Genomic DNA, 21405 nt, shown 5'->3' with positions numbered 1-21405 from the left:
TGCCCATCAATTGGGGAATGGCTGAGCAAGTTGTGGTATATGACTGTGATGGAAGGGTTATTGTCCTTTGCTCTCAAAGAGAACCAAAATGACATCACTATGCTAGAGTCAAGTTTTAGTGTGTCCAATTATGGCTGATCAGACCAATACGAGCTCAGAATGCTCTACCACAGGTCAGGCACAAATATTCCACGTGAATATTTGGGGTGGATTCTCTAAATATGCATATCTCCTGTTTCTTTTGAGCTACTTCAATTCTGCTTTGCTCATAGTGAGCAGCGCCTTCTCTGATGTGGACACACCATGCTGAGCAGTTCTGTGCTGTTATCTGCCATTCCATAAAATCAATTCCAAAGTTCTTAAGAGAGTCCTTGAGAGGGTCCTTGTTTCACTTCTTCTGACCACCATGTGAATACTTGCTCTGTGTGAGTTCTCCATAAAGTAGTCTTTTTGGCAACCTCCAGAGGAAAGTGTGGGATAGAAGAGGTATTAAACTGACTACCAAACTGAAAGTCTACAGAGCTGCTGTGCTGACCCTCATTGTTATATGTCTGCAAAACCTGGACAGTTTCCATCTCCATACTCCATAACTGACTGCAGATCATAACAGTTACCAGGAAAGGTTAAGAAATTTGACTGAAATTTGACCCCTAATTACCCAGAAAATACAGCCCCAGGAAAAATCCTGAAACAGTGGTGCCAGCACAAAGACGGAGTGCAGTAGTCTTTTAGTTCAGGAGACTTAGGGTATTAATGGGAAAGTTCTCTAGCTCTGGTGCAAGGGGAGCAGTATAGAATGGGTGGCATCCTGGTAACCTATACCTCATCAAACTATTGGGAGATCCTGAGCCCCAGGGTTGTAGAGTAGGCGAGAGTCAAAAACCAGGACCCCTGTGTACCTTGGCACAGCCAGGGGAACCAACAGACTCTAGCTGGGAGAATCAGCACATGCATTAATAGGCAGGAACCCTCCCGCAGCTGAACCACCTGTGCTTCAGTGCAGCCTCCACCAAATAGGCATCCTCTAGTGGCCAGGTCCCCTGCCCCCACCCCATGAGCTTCAGCACAGCCCTGGACAAATGCAGAAAAACCACACCTGGCCTCAGCACACACCAGCCTCCACCACTAGGACTCCAGCTCAGCAGCAGGTAGACCCCTACAGCTTCCAGCTGAGGCCACAGCACACAAAGCCAGTGACTAGGTCCCAGGCCTCCAGCATAAAAAACTTGGGACAGTGCCCCTTGTGCTCCAGCAGGAGAGCTCAACTTTAAAAGCCAGGAAATAGGCAACACCATGAGCAAAAAGCAGAAATGGACACTGAACATAGATTCCTTCTACGGGGACAGGGAAGATCAAACACAAATTCAGAGTAAGAGAACATTATCAATACACCCACATCTGAAACCTCAAAGAAGAACATGAACTGGTCTCAAGCCCAAAAAGCTTCCTTGGAAGAGCTCAAGAAGGACTTTAAAAGTCAAATAAGAGAGGTAGAAGAAAAGTTGGGAAAAAAAATGAGAGGCATGCAAGAGAAAGTCAACAACTTGGAAAAGGAAGGACAAAAATTGACTGTAGAAGACAATTTGATAAAAATACAATTGGCCAATTGATTATGCATATTTGTTACAAGGATTTTGCTTTTCTTTTTCAGTACGTATGGGGAGAGGTACAGAAAACAAATATTTGTTAATTTTGTAAAAATTAGTTAACAAAAGTAAATACATGAGTCAACCAACCAACAAGCATTTATTAAGTGCCTACTCTCTACCTGATTGTTTGCTATGGTTGGGTTATGAATACAAAGAATGAATAGATGTCTAAATTATAAAAGTTTCCTGGGAGCTTGGTTAACATAAATCAGTTGAGTAAGGCCTTATCAACCAAGGAAACCCAATAAAATAAGTGGTATGATGAGGATGGGATGCCTTCCCCCTCTTGGAAGGATGACTCATAATGTGAAGGAAGAAAGAGCTCAGATTTATAAAGAGAGCAAGAGCTTCATTAGGGAGAAATTTTACTGAATTATGTTACCTGGACTTTTGGAACCAAATGGAAGAGAGTTTACAGCCGTGGGAGGGTGAAAAGACCTCAAAGACACAAAAGGAACAATATTTGGGTTCAACAGTAAAAATATGAGCTTTCAAAACCAGCCCTGAAGGTAAGTAGGGGTTTTTCATTTGTTTGTTTATAAAGACTGGGCCTCTCTATCACTCAGGCTGGAAGTTCAGTGGCCACTCATAGGATTGATCTCAATGCTGATCTGTGCGGAAGCTTTAACCTGCCCCATTTTTCCTAACTGGGTCACTTTGCCCCTCTGTAGGCAGTCTGGTGCCCCACCCCTTCCTGGGATGTAATACCACCCTCACAGAAAAAATAACGCTAAAGGCAGGCAGTCTGTGGCTTGAGAAAACACAGGTAGACTGTATTCAATAGAAGAGTTCCTAAAAATCTGTGTGCAAACTGAACTTTTACATATTTCCTGCTAAGTGCCTTAGCTATCATTTTCCCTTTCTTGGCCTCAGTTTCCATGACTGACACCACATGGATGCTGGAATTTCTTCCACCTCTCAAATTCTTTGGTTCCTCATCTGTTGGATTTAATGGCTTTTCAATTTCCTTGCAAATCTAAATCTATAATCCACTTTAAGAAACTGTGTAATGAATCATTTTAGAGTGCAAATAATCACTCGCTAACATCTCTGTTCCATAAACTTCTAGTTTTATTGACACTGTCATCTGTAAAGGTCAAAAGGTAACAATACCAACCTTGAGTATGCTCTGACTGCAGAATCCTGTGCCAGGCACTGCATGGAGAAGCCTAATGGGAGATGAAGACCACTGGCATTTGGTCCAAGAATCTTAGACATACTTGGAAATTCAAGGTACAAACTATGGATTCATAGCTTCATAGAGAAAGGTCATCTGGTCCAAGACCTCCCTCCCCACTTGACTTTCAAATGAGAATACCAAATTCCAGAGAGATGTTAGGACCACAGATTTAGAGCTAGAAGGGGATGTAGAGGCCATCTAGTCCACCCCCCCAACTTTTATAGATGGAGAAACTGAGGGCCAGAGAGGTTAAATTACTTTCCCAAGATTACAGAGATAACAAATGTCAGAATCAGGATTTGAACTCAACTCCTCAGATTCAGAATTTACTATTCCTTCTTATGCACTCTATTGCCCTCATTTGGGCATCTCCGAGAAGGGCACTCCCTTGTGACAGGCTAGGGTTATGGTGTCCTAATCATTCAGCAGGTAAGATGGTGCAACAGGATCCGCTAACACCTAAGTCTTTGAAGACCATAGGTTTTGGTTTCAACTCTGCCTACCAACTTGCTGCATGATATCAAGCAAGCTCTCAGGCCCCCCTGCAATCCCAAATGTCTTGAATAACTTATGGGACCCAGGCTAAGGCCTCCAAGCACTTGGAAGGACTCTGGTTAGGGGACAGGCAGTACAGTGCAGTAGAGAGAACCCCAGGCTTGCAGTTAGAAAAGCTGGGATGGGTGATTATTAGGGGGGAGAGCCAAGATAGTGGATTAGGGGCGGCCACCCAGCTGACCTCTCCTGACATTCCCCTCTAAACAACTTTCAAATCATGCCCCAAATCAAATTTTGGAGCAGCAAAGCCAACAAAAAGTTGGAGTGAGGTATTTTTCTGTCTTAAGAAAACTGAAGAGGTTGGCAGAAGAAGACTGTAACATGGGATTGAGGTCCATCCTAAGAACACACACATGGCAGCAGCAACAGTGACTACAACAGCAAGTGAAGCAGCTTTGGGAGCTCTTGGCCCAGAGGTGGTGAGAGTTCAACAGCTGCTCAGAAAGAGATTATATGGCACCTTTGCTGACACTGGGAATAGCTGGTGCTGACAGGTAGTTCTATTGCCCATATGCTGTTCTGGGTCATAGTTCCAGGGAAGAGAGGAGAGGCCCTGGTTGCAGTTCCAGGGCCAAGAAGAGTGCTGGCACTTGTGGCTGCAGGAGACCCAGGACCCTTCCTTGATAAAGACCAGAACACAGATCAGTAGAGCTGTGACCATGCCTCTCCCAGGATCACACCACCTTGGAAGCACCAAAAACTTGCAGACTCCCAGAACTAGCTCTGAAAATGGCAGCATGAAAAAGTCTGAAGCTTGGCACAATGCCTCCCCACCCTAAGATGAGCAGAGCTCAGCTTTAACACCAAGTTAAAAGTCAAGAAATAGGCTAGAAAAATGAGCAAGACACACAAAAAAATAATAATTTGACCATAAAAACCTAATATGGTATCAGGGAACACCTAGACATAAACTCAGAAGAAAAGAACAATTTGAAAACAGCTACCCAAAAAACTCAAAGAAAAGATGTTAACTGAATCCAAACCCAACAAGAAGTCCTAGAAGAGTTAAAGAAAGTGATAAGAATAGTAGAGGAAAATTTGGGAACAGAAATGAGAGTATGCAAGAAAATTATGAAAAGAGAATTAATAGCTTGGTAATAGAGGCATGAAAAATACTGAAAAAAAAATTAACACCTCATAAGACAGAATTGGCCTAATGGTAAAATAGGCACAAAAATTCACTGCAAAAAAGAACTCCTTATAAAACAGAATTGGCCAAATGGAAAAAAGAGGTACAAAAATCTCATTGAAGAAAATAATTACTTAAAAAATATTGGGCAAGTATAAGCTAATGACTCTATGAGATAGCAAGAAACAATAAAGCAAAATCAAAAGCATGAAAAATAGAAGAAAATATGAAATATCATAAGAACCTGGAAAATCGGGGAAGCTAGGTGGCACAGTGGATAGAGAACTGGCCCTGGAGTCAGGAGGACCTGAGTTCAAATCTGGCCTCAGACTAACTGTGTGACCCTGGGTAAGTCACTTAACCCCATTGCCTACCCAAAAAAAAAAAATAACCTGGAAAATCAATTGGGTAGAGATAATTTAAGAATCATTGGACTCCCTGAAAGTCATAATGAAAGAGCCCAGATATCATATTTAAAGAAATTATCAAGAAAACTGCCCTGATATCTTAGATCTAGAGGGCAAAGTAGAAATTGAAACAACTCACTCAACACCTCCTGAAAAAGATCCCAAAATGAAAACTCCCAGGAATACTATAGCCAAACCCCAGAGCTCCCAGGTCAAAGAGAAAGTACTTCAAGCAGGAAGAGAGGAACCATTCAAATATCACGGAGCCATCATCAGTACCACACAAGATTTAGTGGCTTCCACATTAAAGGAGCAAAGGCCTTGCAATATGATATTCTACAAGGCAAAGGAGCTAGGATTCCAACCAAGAATCATCTACCCAGAGAAACTGAATGTAATCCTTCATGGGGAAAAATAAATATTCAATGAAACAGAGGCCTTTCAAGCATTCCTGATGAAAAGACCAGAACTGAATAGAAAATCTGACATTCAAACAAAAGCCTCCAGAGAGGGATAAAAAGGTAAACATGAAAGAGAAATCATAAGGGGTTTAATAAAGTTAAACTATTTACATTCCCATATGGGAAGATGATACATGTAACTCCTAAGAACTTTATCATCATCAGGGCAGTTAAAAGGAGTTTACAGAGGGTATGGGTGTGAGTTCATTATGTTGCAATGGTCTCTAAAAAAAAGGGAGGGGAGGAGAAAGAAGAATACAGCAGAAGGAGGGAGAGGTAGAATGATAAATAAAATTTTCTCACATAAAAGAGGCATGCAAGGAAGTTTACAACGGAGGGGAAAATGGGGGGGTGGACAGGCAAAACTTAAATCTGAGTCTTATCAAAAGTGGTTCAAAAAAAGGAAGAATATACATTCATATGCATACACACAGAATAGGAAAATAGAAAGGGATAAGAGAAGGGGGGTGATAAAGGTGTGAGATCATAAAGGGAGGCAGTGGTTAGAAGTCAAATGGACTTTTGAGGAGTCTTAAACCATTGTCTGGGGCAACCAGAGGCGAAGTGACTTTCCTAGGAGTCACATAGCCAATTAAACTTATAGGACCATACATACCTAGAACCAAAGGGCCCTCAGAGGGTACCTAGTGCAACTCTATCATTTTACTCAGATGAGGAAACAGAGACACAAACATGCTAAATAATCTGTTTAAGGTCACACGGGCATCAGAGGTGGACGTGGCAGACAGGTCTTCCTGACAACAAGACAGTCCCCTCTACCCACTACAGGATACATCCTCATGATTACCCAAAATACCCTGCACCTCGAACCGGAGCTACATCAGTTAAGTGGTCCTAAAGCCACACGGGGCTTGCTCTACAGGCATAAGGGATTTCAGGAGGCCTTTGCCTCCTTAGACTACTGGGAGGAGCTGACCCCTTTTTAAGCTAATTCTGTATAGAATGAAAATGGCCATGGATTGAGTTGGAGAGGATCTTAAAGTTCATCTAGCCCATCTCCCTTCAATGGACAATGAAAATGAGACCTGTCAAGGTCAAGCCTTTCCCCCATTGGAGTGTAAGCTCCTTGAGGGCAGGGATTGACTTTTATTTTTCTGCTTCTATTTGTACTGCCAGTTTTGCACAGTGCCTGGCACACATCAAATGATTGTAGATGCTTGCGGGCTAAGTGGCTCGCATAAAGACATACAATAAGTAACAGTCAGGAATTAAACAGCCTTTTTCCATCTGACTCCCAAATCCAGCATACTCTGGCCTTTCTTTGTATCGCCAGTACTTAGCACAAGTGCCTGGCACATAGCAGGTGTCAAAAGATGCTTATTCCCTCCCCTCCCCCTCACCCCAAGGAGGCCCTAAACACCTAAGGAAGACAAGCTTTGTCACACCACCGTAACTACTGTACAAAAATCATTTTGAATCGTTCGCTTTATTACTGCCTGTTATTTGTAGCACATTTCCAGTGTTATTAATTATTCATAACAATGATAATAATAACGTAATTACTAATCACTATATTACGATAACAACTGTACTTGTGATTTTCTTCTAGCCCTGCAGGTCAGTCTTAGAGCACAGAGAGGCCCACAGCCAGCGGCACTCGAACTCGGGGCTTCCCGGCTTTTTTATTTTTTATTTCTTCCTGACTGTGGCCCCAGCGTCTCTTAATCAGATGGGCAGACTCTCCAAACTCACCCCCCTCCCCCTGCAGAAGAATCAGTACCTCGTCGTGGTAACGACTGGTCCTCGCAGTACATTACTGGAGGGGCAGACGCGTGAAGGGACCTGAGAGGTCTTCCAGTCCAACCCGACGAGGACACGGAGGCCCTGGGTAAGGGACTGGAGCCCCGCCAGCCCGCGGCAACGACGGAGCGGGATTTGAACTCGCACAGACTCTTCTCAGCCTGCTCCTACCCCAGCCCCAGCCCCGCCCCCCAGCACGAGCCCCACCAGCGGTTAGCAGAGGGCGCCCGCGCTACCGTGGGTGGGCGGGGCTCCCCGGCTGGCCTATTGCGTCACCCACTGTGATGCAGGGCGAGGGAAGGCGACATTCTCAGTGCTAAGGCGGGGCTCCTGAGAACGAGGCCAGAGTTGGGGAGGAGGAGGGCCGCAGAGGGAGATGGTGGGCGGGGCGGAGGACGGATGGGCGGGGCCGGCCGCTCGCGCCGAGGGTGCCTCCTGCGCAGGCGTGCTAGGCTGCCTCGCTGACATGGCGTCGGCGCCGAGCGCTGTGACCTCCTCACCGCCGCTCCCGCCGCCGCCGCCGCCGCCGCCGCCGCCGCCGCCGGGGGAGGCTTTGTCCCCGAGCTCGTCCTCGTCGTGCGCGGCGGTGGCGGTGGCGGTGGCGGCGGCGGCGGCGGCGGCGGCGGGAGCGGGCGTGGGCCCCGGGGCCGCCCCCTCCTGCGGAGCCCCCGCCAGCGGCGGCTCCACCACGGCGGCGGCGGCGGCGGCGGCCGGGAGGGGGACAGTAGTTGTAATGTAGACCCCCGCCCCGGCCTCCGAGAAGGTGAGTGCCCGCCCCGGGAGGGGGCGCCGCGGGGCGGGGTCACCCTCATCCCTCCAGCGGGGGGAGGGGACACACCATGTGACCCGCCCTGCCCAGCAGCGAGGGTGGGGCCGAAAGAACGGGGCGGGGGGAATTCCGGAGAGGGGCACGCAAGGGTTAGGAGAGGAGGGGCAGAAAGAGAGAGAGGACCCTCAGGAGAGGGGGTTATGGAAGAGTTAGGAGAGGAGGGGCAGAAAGAGAGAGAGAGGGACCTATGCAAGTTAGGAGAGAAGGGGCAGAAAGAGAGAGGGGGACCCCAGGAAAGGGGGAGTAGAGAATCGTTAGGAGGACAAAGTTTAGGAGAAGGGCAGAAAGAAAGCTAATAAAGGATCAGACAGAGAAAGAAGACAGCAGGAAAATGTTATGGAAAGGTTAGGAGAGGAGATTGAGTGTGGGGGGGAGTTAGGAGCCTTTCGTAAGGAGAGGGCTCCAAGGCTTCCAAGGAGAAAAGTAAAGTGAAAATACATACATACATACATGTACATACATATATAGACATTTATATTATATATAGATATATATATATATGTGTATATAAATGAGTTACCCTGCTCCCTAAGTTATTTGCTCCACTCTCTCAGACTGGTAGTAGTTGCAGAGAACATGCCAAGGTAGGAGGAGCTTCCTCAGCTGGGAGTTCCATAAACTCATGAAATCAGGGTTCAGAGTCCAGTTCTTATCCCTTGTCATCTTATTATTGTGGCACTTGGCTTAGTGGGTAGAGAGATGTCCAGGAAGGCCTGAGTTCAAGTCCTGTCTCTGACACACATGGCTGTATGACCCAGGGCAAGTCACTTCATGTCAGTGCTATAGATAGACGGAGCTCTAATCAGTTGTAGAAAATTGTTAGCATTGGCAGAACAGCATAGGACCAAGGACAGATCCCAGAGCACTCTATTCTTTAATATTCTTGTCTTTAATTAAAAACGGGTTTAGAAGGGAATAGGGTTATGGATCTCTGGGAAGGATCCTTAGAGGTCATTCAGTCCAACCCCTCTGTTTACCAAGGAGGAAGCTGAGACCCACATGGGTTCAGTGAATTCTTGCCCAGGGTCACAAGGGGAGCAACTGGCATCCCAGTGTGATTTACTAAAAGTGGTATGGAACACCAGTTAAAGAAAAGGAAAGCCACTTACTGCCCATGTAAGCATGGATGACTCAGAAGCTTTAAATTTCTCTGTAAATTGAGGGGCTTGGACTCATGGACCTCTGAGGACCTTTCTAGCCTAAACAGCAGGAATCTCAGCAAGCAGAAGTGCTGCTGGTTGTCTTCCACATTTTAAAGATGGGGAGTTTGGAGCTGACAGAAGTTAGAGTGATTTGTCTCTGTGTCACACAACTGTTGAATGTCTGAAACTCTGTTGGAACCCAGGGCCTTCTGACTCCCAAGCACAGTGCTGTATGCCAGGCTGCCTCTTGGGAAGAGTGGACAGCAAAGGGAAGGAGGGGAAGCCTGCCTACCTTGTGGGGACAAGTCTAGCCAGGTAGGGTAGGAGGAAAAGGATGGTACAAAATGTTTATTGGGAGACCTTGTGGCTCAACCACCTGAGACCCCTTCTGGGGAGAAAAAAAAAGGAGACGGCAGAATGACACTGTCCAGTTTGCCTGTCACTTTCAGGCTGGGGTCCTTGGCAGTGCACCCTCCCAGGGTTTCAGCTCATACTTGAAGATGGAGTCGGTCAGAACGGGCACTAGAAAGGGGACCGCCATAGGGCCTGGCCTGATGGTTCGTCCTTTGAGTGGTCCCCCTGCATGGCCGAGCTCTGATGTGACTTTATCTCAGTGGTACTCAAGCAGATTTTTAGGCCCACTAAATACTAAGTGCAAATAGCATTAAAATACTTCCTAAGCTCCAGCCCCCTAGTCATTTTCCACTCTTCTTCCCAGACCCTGTAGTCCTGACCTCACTATACTAACACTTTTTTCTCCTGAGATTCACATATCTGGAGTGCTTCAGGCCCTTCCTAAAGGAACCTCACCTCCACTAAATCAGGTCCCCCCCTCCTCCTTGTTCACTTTTACTCTGGATGAATTCCATCCTAGTAGGCTTCAGGGAAATATTTACATGATGTGAACTTTAAAATTAGGTTCATTCATACTTGCTGTATAAGAAGTGCACTGAAATGTTAAATATTTTCATAACTTTTTTTTTGGTTTTGAAACTGCCATTTAAAAGAAGACATCCTCCCCATCCTCCTATGAGAGAGAGTAAACATTTAAATGCTATTTTAAAAAACTTTGCAGGGGAGAGGGGCAAGGTAATTTCCTTTTTATCACTTCTGCCTACTGTAAAAACAGAAGCTTCCTACTTCACGTTCTTTTTGTGTGCTATACAAAGCATAACAATGATAGTTTTTTTAAAAATCCCTGAAATTATTTTTACAGTGAGCAAGGTGACAAGTTTTTCTTATGTAAATCACTACAGACAGAAGATTAGTATAATATTCTATATACTAGGATAACATTCTGTAACTCTTAAAAGCCCCGTTTAAAGAATTAGGCTGTTACCAGTCTATGTAATTGTTTATATTCAGGAATGGAAACAGCTTAGGCATTTTACTGCTCCTTCCTGCCCCAGAATGGAAGCTTGAGCTGTTCTGGGTTGTAGTGGCTTGTGTAACACTATACCTGTCCTCAGGGTTGTCCTTCTCAGTGTCCTGTAAAGTGAGATAGACAGCTGCCTGAGGTCAGTCACCATCTTAGAGGAAATGGTTGTCAGTGGAAAGAACAACTGATATGGTTAGCACATGCAGTCTTTGGAGCATGTTCAGGTCCTCCGAGCAAACTACAGTGCCAGGTACACAATACCTGCAGTACAAACTGTCATCACAGCGCAGTCAAGTGGATGCATTGGGGTCTGGGAGTCAGGATACCCCCGATCTAATCCTGGCTGTGCAGCAAGCCAGCTGTGTAACCATGGGCAAGTCACATCCCCTCCTCAGGAACACAAGGGGCTCCTGGGGTTCTCAAATTCTGTGATTCCATCATTCTTTATTTGTATTCTCTATATGTTGCCTCCTTACATGTTACAGTTAACACTGAAGCACAATACATGGGAAACCCTGACTAGTAACATGAATCTGGTGATGATATTCAAGGACTGTCTCTGGTTAGTGTCATATTCTTCTTCAGAATATTAAAAAAAAAATCAAATACAGTTCCTCTGCCAGCCGAAGAAATGAACCTTTTGTCATTTACTGTCAGGTGATTAACCTTCTACCAACGCTTTCCAACTTGACACAAGTGGTCTTTTTGAAGCACTCACATTTAAGTTTAGGTATTTCTAAAAGTCTTAAGCATTTACAAGGAGGCAGCTTGGCATGATAGGTAGAGTGCTAGGCTTGGAGTCAGGAAGACCCTGGGTTCAAAACATGCCTCTAATGTTAGCTAGTGACCTTGCACACTTGTCAGTCACTTAGACTCTCCTGGGAGCATTATCCCTCAAGCAGCTCCTTCCCTAGGGCTTTTAAGTCATCAGGAGTATTTATTGGCTAAGTTGTTCCGGTACTGGAAGTCCAGTAATACTGTAGTTCTAAGTTCTGGATAGGGCATAAGTAAGAACAAAGGGGAAAGAAGAACAGGCATTTTATTATTTCTAGTTAGTGCATTCCTGGTAGTGTAGCTGAAGAACCATTCACACCCTCCTCCTGCCTCTCAGGATCCTGATGAGATTATTATAACAAAAGTGGCCACTTTCATTCCCCTTTAGCTGTAATGGGCTGATCAGGATCTTGTCAGTGTCCTGGAAGAGGATGGTCAAAGGTCAGGCTAGCAAGAACTCTACAAGGAACCCAGAAACAGATGCTGAAATGTATTTGGGGAAATCAGAAACATAGGCTCAAACCCAAATAAAATGAAATGAAGACACTTCCATAAAGAGAAGCATTCCAAGAGCTCATGGTAAGAGTCATTGTTCTGTCTTTCCAAGATACTGGTATTCCAGTGAGCCAATTTTTTAAAATGTTAGAATAACACTAAAAACAATGTTTGTCGCCCACCTGTGGCCCTCCTGCCTCAAGTATACGAATCACTTTTATGTTTCCCCACTTACAGAAAAAGAAATGTAAGATACTCTTCATTGAGAGGGAGCAAAATGCCTAGCTTCATTATTTCAACAACCATCAAATTGTTTCCATTATAGCATTTCTCTAAACTAGCCCAGATGAATGTTAATCTTCAGGATTGTGAGGCAGGGATGCATAGATTTTGATACAGATGTTATCAGATTCAAGTTAATTACCGGTAATAAGAAAAAACCTAGCAGATTGCACCACAGCATTCTCCTTATAGAAAATTCAGAAGTTAATCATTCAATGCCGGGAATGTTTTGTTTCTTTTTAACTAGCTAGGGAGAATCATACTTACAAGCAATGAACGACTGGCTGAAAAGCATTTACTAAGCACTGTGTTGCAAGGGCTGTGCTAAGACCTGGGATACAAATAGAAAAACCCCAAGACAATCCATGCTCTCCAGGAGATCCCACTAAGGGCTCTGCTGATTGTGTCTGCACTAGGTAAGAAGATGAGAATAGCGAATTCTCACATTATGCTATAGTTCTTTCATGGAAAATAACTTGTTAGATTGAAATCCTGTGTACTTATTACAGATAGCATTGTATAAAATTGATGGAATGAAATGAGTAGGAAGGGCTTACCGTGGAGGCAACTAACGTGGCTGAGTCGATGGAGTCAGGAAGACCCAAGTTCAAATCCTGCCTCAGGCCCATACTGGCTGTGGGACTTTGGGCAAGTCACTTAATTGCTCTTAGCCTCAGTTTCCCCTTGTGTAAAATGAGGATGATAACAGCACCTGCCTCCCAAAACTGCTGTGAGAATCAAGGGAGAGAATTATTATAAAGCACATTGCCAACTTTAAAGTACTTTGTTAATGCTAGCTCTTACTATGTGCAAAGGAACTGTACCCAATGCCCTGTTGTGAAAACTGGCACTTCAGTATATACAAATTCAAACACATTATCAAATAATATTGGCACTATTACGGGATTATTTTCACTTAGGATGATGATACTTTAAGAGCTGTGCTTTTGACTTGTTTTTCTTAAGAGACCTAGCCTAAAGGCCATACACTTATCTTTAAGATGTACAAAGGTCAATTTTACACAGGCTTGCAGTTAGTTCATTATCAGCAAGCATTTATTAAGAGCTTGTTGGGTGCTAGGCACTGTGCTAAGTGATGGAGACACAAAGAAAAGCAAAAACAGTCGCTGCCCTCAGGGAGCTTACTGTGTAATGAGGGGACAACATTCAGACAACTGTCTATATACAAGGTATTTACAGTGTAAATGGGAGATAATTTCAGCAAGGAGGCCTTGGGAGGGTGTTCTGGATCGGGAAAGGCCTTCTGCAGAAGGGGGATTTGAGCTGAACTTGGAAGGAAGCCAAGGGGAGGAAGGGGAGCATTCCAGGCATGGAGGACAGTCTTGAAGAGGCTCAGGGTCATGTCCATGGAACAGTGAGGAGGCCAATGTCAATGGGTTACCAGGTTTGGGGGGGGGGGTGGCAGCCATACAGTATAAGGAAGCTGGAGGTAGAATGGGGCCAGGTTGTGAAGGACATTAAAGGCCAAAGGGCATCTTCTGTGTAATACTGAAGGAATGGGGAGCAGGAATTGTCAGACCAAGGCTTGACGATCATCTCTCTGACCAGCTGGAGGAGGGGGAAAATCCCGAGGCAGGCAGGAAGGCTATTGGTGTGATCCAGGCATAAAGTGATGAGGGCCTGCACCAGGGTGGTACAAGATCAATGTTGTGAAGGTAGAGGAAACAAGATTTGGCGAAGTGTTGGGTTTGTGGGGTGAATGAATGCAAGAGGGGAAATGGCCCTGGGGTGGCAAGCCTGAGAGAGGAACATGGTGCCCTAGATAGTAATTGGGAAATTTAGTAGAGAAAAGGTTAGGAGAGAAAGTTAATGAGCTTTGGATCCTGAGTTTAAGATGCCTTGAACGTCCTGTTTGAGACATCCAGTAGGCAATAGGTGATCCAAGACTGAAGGTCAGGAGAGAGTTTAGGGCTGCATAAAGAGATTAAGAGTCAGCTACATAAAATGATCATCGAATCGATAGAGCTGTTGAGATCCTAGGGGATATAGTATCCAGTGAGAAGAGCACATTTCTGGGGGTGGTTATAGATTTCCAGGACAAGAAAGAAATGTGGACTTCCCTTGAAGTTCCTTTAATGAGATTTGACCTGCAGTGATGAAACAGAGAAAGTTCTTTGTCTCTTGTCACTGTCAGCAGAGCAAGAGCTGGCTCAGGACCCTGGGTTTTCCACAGTTCAGTGCCAGATTTTGCTCACTGGTTGCCAGGATTTCATAGGTAGTGAAAGGCCAGATCAACTTTTCTTTCCCTATTTAGACAAGATGAAAACATCTTTCTATTTTTATGAAGAGTTATTTGGGAGTGATGGCATGGCTCTACAAAATATTGCATTCCTTCACATATGACTATGGCAGTTTACTTCTTAAGCATTCTACTCCACATGTAGGATTCAGATTTCTGTGGGGAAAAAAAAAGCAAAATGAAATTTGGTGTTTCCCTTTTTTCTTGGGGATTATCCCCGGGGGCCTTTGCACATAAGAGAGTCTTAACAAATGGTTGGGGAATAGAAATCTGAGTCCAAAATATAAAACCAGCACTCTTGAGGAAAGCAGCTCTTTTTTCCCTTTATAAACAGAAATTATTCAAATTGCAGAACACTTAGCCTTTTTTAATACATCTTAAGCTGTTCCCCATGTGGTATATGTCAGGATTAGTTAGCCTTAAACTCCTAAACTCACACTTCAGCATATAAGCCTAAGTAATGGCCAAAAGTATTTTTCCAATAAATAGATAGTTTTGAGCTCCTTTAAAATTGCAGCAAGACTCTTAGAACCACACACACACACACACATACACACACACACACACCCGCCCCAGTAGAGGTCACTGTCTTTTTTTTTTAATCAACAAAATTATTTAAGTAATTTATTGCTAGGTTCATTTGGACAAGTGTTGCCTACTGGCTAGAGCAGGGGTGGGAGCCTGTGGCCCTCTTGGTCCTCAGGTGGGGCCCTTTGAATCCAAACTTCACAGAACAAGTCCCTTTAATAAAAGGATTTATTCTGTAAAACTTGGACTCAGTCAAAAGGCTACACCTGAGGACCTAGAAGGCCATATGTGGCCTAGAGGCTGCAGGTTCCAACCCTCCCCCCTTACTCCCAAGCTCTAGAGAGCCAGCCATGGAGTCAGGAAGACCTGAGTTCAGGTCCTTACTCTGACAAGTAGTGGTACACACACACACACACACACACACACACACACACACACACTCTCACTGTGTGTCCCCAGGGCATGTCCCTTCATCTGTCAGTGCCCTCAGCCACTTAGTCTTCCTGCCACATTGAGAGTCTGCATCAGTGGAGGGAACTTCCTCCTTGGGAATTCCTAGAACTGGTGAGTGGGCAGTACCCTATGCATGCTTCCACCCTTCTCCCCAAAGATTCATTTTCATCTAATAAGTAAATAGACCTGCCCTTCCACAAAATCATTCGAGTAACAGTAAGCCTTTCAGCAGAATTGGATACTAAGCAAAAGTGGCTTAGATTCCGTCAGTGGTCTTCATGGCTTCAGCTGCATAAGCATTAGCGGCTCTCCTTGGACAGAATCAAATATGTTCTCATCTCCCCAGTCCACCTCCAGAATCATTTATGTAAGCAAAGAGTCTTATAATCCTTTCTGCCTCAAGCTTTATCATTAAATTTGTCAAAAAAGCAGTGATGTCTGAAGTCACTTGATATTATGTAATAGAATTAAGAAAGGGATGTAGATTGGTATCTCTGCTGGCTGGGTGACTGGGCAGGTCATCTAACCTCTCGCTGTCCCAGGCCTCTCCCCCAGACTGTGTTGGTGAGTGAGCAGGGCCCAGTTGGCATTGGTGGAGGACATGCCTTACACCAGTGATTCTCAGGTCCAACCCAAATAAAAATGGATCAGTGCAGGAAAATAAAGGGGCAGTTGGCCCTAACTTTGGGCAGTTTGTGCTTTCTAACAGATGGCTAGAAACCAAATGACAGTTTCTATTATAAAATAGAAGATTTCACAGAAAAAGAAAACCCTGAATGTCTAAATTGAGAATTATTTTCGAGGAAAGGAATGTTGATTGTAGCTATCACTAGGGAAGGCTAGATGTTAATACTGGGAGTTCTTTAGAGTACCTTCCAAAGGGGGAAATTCATTGCCTACTGAGAGCACTCATTCTACTTTTGGAGTGTAATTGTAAACTGTTCATTGTTAAGATTTTCTTCATGAGAAGTCTAAAACTCTGCCTCCTGCTTCCTTCCCCCACCCCATGTTGTTCCTTTTTCTGTTCCCTAAGGCCAACAGAATATGTCTGATCTCCCTTCTTCATGACTGATAGCTTTTCCAAATTCTCAAAGACAGCTGTTCTGCCCCCTAGTAACTCTGCTTCAATCACACTCTGCTAGTCTCTTTCTCTGATCCCCTGGAATACGTTTTCCAGGCCCCTGGCCGTTTCTGTCACCATCGTCTCAGCACCTTGCAGCTTTTCTATGTCTTTTTAAAAATGTGCCACCCAGAGCTGAAGACAGTATTACAATACTATGTGGTTTGATCAAGGCACAGCACAGGGGCACCCTTGCCTCCCTTCTTCCTGGCACTGTCTCTCACCACAGGCTTCTGTACCACACTATTGACTTAGATTTACAGATGCCCTAGTTCTTTTTCATAAGGACTCTTGTCTACTCATGCTGTTCTCATCTTGTACTTGGGGTGTGGGGATGATCTTTTTTTGAACCCAAGCACCTGACACTTATCTGTATTAAGAGAGCAGGTCTCAGAGTCAGAAGACGCCTGAGGTCAGGCCCTGTCTTGACACCTACTAGATGTAAGTCTGGGCAAGTCACTCATCCCCTCACTGCTCAGGGAAGCTCTAGCACCCTAAGGTGCAGAGAAGGTTGCATCAGTAAAAGTAGCTCCTTATTAGAAGTTTCCCCCAGGTTTAAAAAGCTTTATAATTTTTATTTTAAAATTTAAAAAAAATTAAAAAATTAAATTTAATCTTATTTCAGTCCAGCCTTCTAGTCTGTCAAGATCTTTTTGTATACACTCTCAGCTGTGTCCCCTGCAGGCTTGACACACATACAAGTAACTGATACAAATGAAGACTGGCTCAGGACCAAGGACAGATCCCCAGGAGACTAAGACTTAAAAAATGATTTATTGTAAACTTAACTATCCATACAACCAATCAAAATGAAGCCACTACTACAAGCTCACTTATTTTCTCTGGCCCTAGTTTCCTCCTCTGCAGAATGAGGAGGTGGATGATCCTGAAGGCCCCCCCAGGTCTGCGTCTATGATTTCATGATGCTGTGACCCAGTGATATCTCCAGTTCAAATCTGTGACTGACTTCTTTAGTGAGTTGGAGGCTCTCTTCTCCCATGGCCCTTTCTCAGGAATTTCTCATGCCTTGGATCCCGTGACTCCACAGTTGGGTCCCCTTCTTTTATCTGGAGCAGCCTTCACCTTAAGCTCTTTGCACTTCTCTCCTTCTCTGTACAGGAAAGAGGCACACTGCACAGAAAGTGCCCCTAGCTATGCATGTCCCTTCTACTCTCTCCAGGAAATTGTGATGATGTAGTCCGTAGTGCTAGGGGGCTGACTAGTTTTGGGCCCTTACAGGTGTGCCTTTCTCTCTTCCTCTGGTTGTGTTTTCATCTCATATTGGGGATAACGGTGCTTTCACTATTCCCCTCACAGAGTCATTGTGCAAACCTGATGGCCCCGTCACAGTGTAGTCACTAAGGAATTTTCAAAGACTTGTGGTTTCATTGGCTTGAGGAATTCTTCCACCAGTGCAGACTGAGACAGCAGGTGATGATTGCTGTGGACCAGCCTGGTGATGAGCCTCACCAAAGTAAGCTGATCTGGACCTTAGACAACCAGATGCATACTTGAAGCCTTTCCATCTTGATAGGGCCTCTCTGCTGGCCAATTGTGTTATTATCAAATGAGATGATGTATGTCAAAGTACCCCGAAAACAGTGAAGCATGCATTGAGATCCCAAGATCCTTCTCGGCATAGCTGGGATGGAATGGCATCAGGAGATGCTTGAAAGATTCAGTTAATTCAGGGGCTTTATATTCAGTATAGCAAAGCAGTACCTTGCTCTGAATGTGCCTAAATTCAAACTTGGGAAATGTTTACTTATAATAATACCTTTGCATCCTTTTCCCTTTCATATTCTGATTCCAGACTTCTCAATTCAATAAACATTTATTAAGTGCCTACTATGGGCCAGGCATTGTGCTAAGTGCTAGGGATTCAAAAAGAGGCAAAAAAATAGTCCCTGTCCTCAAGAAGCATACAGCAGATCAGGTAATACCCAGCATCGGAGCTCCTGTCCCATTTTTCTCTAGTCAACAAAGTATTCACATCCATTCTCCACCGTTGACTTTACAATTATGTGATAGTGCATTATGCTGAATTTTACAGATGCCAGATTTGCAACTAACTGGATTACATGCATATCTTTATGTGGCTCTACTTTAACCCCAAATAATGTGTAATTTCCATATCAGAAGTAGAAAGGTTGCAAAGGAAGAAGGTTATTCTGGAATGGGTTAACATGGACTCCTAAGGGCCTTAATGGAGAGATTTCAGGAAGTCTGTGAACTTAGGGGGAAATACATCTTGATTTCCTTTATAATCCCAGGAATTTCTATTCATTTGAAACCATTATGCTGGGAAGGAGTCCATAGGTTTCCCCAGACTGTGAAAGGGTCCATTACATACCAAAAAAGGGCCCCTGTTGTAGAACATCTTATTGCAATTTGGTAGCGTCCAGAGAAACCTTAGAACTTCCCTTGATTTTTATTGTATCACCAGCCCCTAAATTACTAATTGGGGCCTTAAGAGGCATGTCTTTTGCTAGCATAAACATCTAATTATGATTCTGAAGTGTTTTCTAGCATCTGTAGCCTTAGCCTCTTTTGTCAGGTTTACAAGGTATCAGGAAAACGTCATCCAACAGAACACAGGCAGAATTTGCCACTGTGGCCTTGTGAATCAGTTTTCTTCTGCTCTGCTCTGAACGGGGGCCAAAAGAGAATCCTAGCCACAACAGGGCTCCTCTCCTAAGTCTCCACCCCCTGTCTCCTCCAGGCATATGGTGCTATGGGGAAAGCTCTGGCCTTGGAGCCAGAAAACCTGGATCCAAATCGTGGCCACAGCACTTGCAGCTTTGACCTCAGGCTAATCTCTGAACATCAGTTTCCTTATCTGAAAAATGCAGACAATGTTAAGACAATTTGCTTCACCAGTTTCTTCTTTTGATGAAAAAAAAATACTTGTAAACTATAAATATGAACCAGTATTCATTTTTATTTCCCCTCAGTGCATTACAGAGCCTGCCTTGGGTTCTTTTTTAAACCAGATAACATTTCCTTATTCCCTTTCCCTATGTATTATTTCTAGAATACACTATCAGAAGATCTCCTGTTGGTGCATTCTTCTCCGCAGGGCATTTGCAGGAACGCTCTCCCCTCTCAGTACTTAGAATCGTTTGAGCTGCTTTCCTTCTTCAGCTCTGTACCATTTCTGGGGTTAAATCTGACCTTTTCTTTTCAGCGTGCACATGTGTGCGTGTGTGCGTGCACGCGCACACACACACACACACACACCACTTTGCACAAATCAGAACACAGTTTAGCTCTTTATATGAGCTCGTCACCTTGCATATCCATATCCCAAAGCTGAATATCATTTCCAGACAAGTAAGCATCTTCTTTTCAGAGTTGTGTCCCGCACACAAATCACTAGGAGGTCTTTACCTCTCACAATTGGGAAGAATGAATATAGGCTTCCATAGGGAGAGGAAATGGAATCAGATCATGCAGTTTGGGGGTTGCTAAATAATATAGCTAACATGGAAGGCTTGCCAAGCTCACTATAGTTCTGTAAGTGAGGTAGAGCAAAAATTCCCATTTTAAAGATGAGAAAACAAGCCCAGAGTTAAAATGACTTGTCCAAGAACACATAGTTAAAAAGTGTTAGAAGTAGCCTTTGAATGCCTTTGCCATTAAATCAGGGCCTTGTACATTTTGTGGCTTCCTTTTACATAGCAATTTATGATACTTCAAAATGCACTTTTCCTTCTGTCCTCACAACAACCCCGTAAAGAAGGTGGTGCAAAGTAATATGCTCAGTTTAAAGATGGGGAAACTGAGGCACAAATTAAGTGATCTACACAAGGGTTCATTCACTATTAGAGCTGGAAAGGACTTGGGGCCGTTTAATCCAGCCCACACCCCCACTACCTCTGTGACTCTCCTGGGAAGTTGTTCAGCCTCTACTGGAATCTTACCAGGAGGGGGTGACCCAGTACCTCCTGAGGCAGCTCACCTCTAACTAGGAACATCCTTACATCATCCTTGCATCAAGCAGAAATGTGCTTCTTCTCAAATTCTGCCTGCTTCTGCCCTCCGGGGCCAAACAGAACAGCCTGATTTTATACTCAAATGTAAAGCTTTACATTTATTCCTCTTGAATTTCATCAGTCTATAGGGTCAAATTTTTAGTAAAACTTTATTTAAAAATGTAAAACCTCTTCTTAGCTCGAGGGCCATACCAAAATAGGCAGCGGGCCAGGTTTGGCCTGTGGGCCATGATTTGTCAACTCCTGTTGTAGACTGGCAGGGTCTCCTGGCTCTCATCCAGCTTGGTGACAGATTTGCCATTTATGTCTTTACCCAGTCATTGACAAAAATGGGAAACAAACAAAACCAGCCCAGGACCCAACTTAAATCCCTGATGTGCCCCACCGGGGACCATGTTGACATCCAGCCATCAACTCAGTGGGCAGCCGGCCAGTTCTGCATCCATCTAGATGTATTGCCGTCCAGTCCACATCCCTCCATCTTCTTATGCACAAAAAAGTACGTGGTATTTATCAAATGCTTACCTAAAATATAGGTGAATGCTGTCTGTTATACAGTATTTCCCTCAACTAGGAATTCTGTGTAAATCCCATCTCAAAAGGAAATGAAGCTGGTCTGGCACAACCTGTTGTGGATGCAGTTTGGTTCTTTGTTAAGCACTGCTTTGATCTCTAGACAGTCACCAACCATCTCTAGTGATCCCTTCTAGAATTTTCCCAGATCCTAAACCTAGTACCCTTTGGAATATGGAAGGCTAAGAAATACAAGCAGTCATGTAGAAAGTACTTAGGGGAAAATATACAGGGCCCTTTTGGTCCTTAAACCATTAAAGTCCTAAAAGAAACTCCATAGTCTGCTTAAAGAGTTATATCCTCTTAACCCTGTCTGCAATTTTGAAGAGTTTGGAGGGAGCTAGAATATTTGTTCATCTCTCTTAGAAGGTCATTTATACATCCCCAAATGACTTTTGAACATATTTTCTTTTAAAACAAATGGGGAACTTCTC

The 21405-nt window shown here is 44.3% G+C and overlaps 1 protein-coding gene across 1 annotated transcript in view; it reads left to right on the top strand.

Annotated features, from left to right (window-relative positions):
* The first annotated feature begins 7820 nt into the window (after window positions 1-7820).
* KRCC1 (lysine rich coiled-coil 1) overlaps window positions 7821-21405 on the top strand; it is a 38730-nt gene continuing 25145 nt past the window's right edge. The window contains 1 exon segment of the mRNA XM_078149293.1: window positions 7821-7905. The gene's annotated coding sequence lies outside the window, so the exon portion shown is untranslated.

The sequence above is a fragment of the Phascolarctos cinereus genome, unplaced genomic scaffold (assembly GCF_003287225.1).
Source record: "Phascolarctos cinereus isolate Bilbo 61053 unplaced genomic scaffold, phaCin_HiC Scaffold_2;HRSCAF=192, whole genome shotgun sequence".
Classification (NCBI taxonomy): domain Eukaryota; kingdom Metazoa; phylum Chordata; class Mammalia; order Diprotodontia; family Phascolarctidae; genus Phascolarctos; species Phascolarctos cinereus.
This window is presented reverse-complemented; position numbering and strand designations above follow the sequence as displayed.